This window comes from Phalaenopsis equestris, unplaced genomic scaffold, assembly GCF_001263595.1.
Source record: "Phalaenopsis equestris unplaced genomic scaffold, ASM126359v1 Scaffold000302, whole genome shotgun sequence".
Taxonomy (NCBI): domain Eukaryota; kingdom Viridiplantae; phylum Streptophyta; class Magnoliopsida; order Asparagales; family Orchidaceae; genus Phalaenopsis; species Phalaenopsis equestris.
In genome coordinates, this window is record NW_018164744.1 from 135,669 (window position 1) to 136,577 (window position 909).

The following is a 909-nucleotide window of genomic DNA, read 5'->3' on the forward strand; positions in this document are numbered from 1 at the left end:
TATATATTAATAAAGTTTAGAATAATAAATATAAAAATATAAAAATTGAGGGGTGTGCATGTAAATGTTGGGAATAATAAATAGATAGATTTTCTTACCATCATTAAAAGTTTACTTTCCCTGCTCCCAAAAACATTCCCTTCCTCCCTAAAATCCGGTCAGCTATTAAATCCAATTCCATAGGCCTCGGACTCATCAATTTCCCAGAGACTGTTTAGCAAATGTTTTAGTGATTTTAATTAGTGTCTTTTTATGCGCTAAATCTTATTTTAATTTGAGGGGCCAACATTCTTCCTAATTTTTGGTAATTAAGTTCATTTTGCTGTCTCTCCTCTTAAGTTTGTATTAAATGTGGATAATATGCATGTGAATTAATAATAGTATAGTAGTATTATAATGAATATCACTATAATATGATCATAATACTATTAAATTCAAGTCTAAGTTGTTTGTACGTAATATTTCACGTTTTTTTTTTTTTTTTTACGATAACACGTAAACTATTATAATTATTTTAAAATAAGTCGTGTAAAATTTAAAGTAAAAAAAAAAACTAACATATGATGGCCGCCAATATCTTAACTCAAGACAAAAAAAATAAAGAAAAATAAAAAAAATATATGATGAAAAAAAATATATAATGAAAAATAAAATAGGAGTTTCAAATTTGAAAGGAAGTTCCCAAGCATACTAGCTAGCACCTAAGGCTTTTAGCAAAAGGCCAAAAAAGTATAGGTGAATGGTGGGATATTTATGATATAGGCAATTGAATGTGGCACAGAGTAAGAAAATCTAATATAAACAAATATTATTAGGATACTAGAAAAATCAACAAGTTTTCTCTTTTAAAAACAATTTATTTTTTTTAATAAATATGTGTGTGTGTGTGTGTGTGTGTGTATATATATA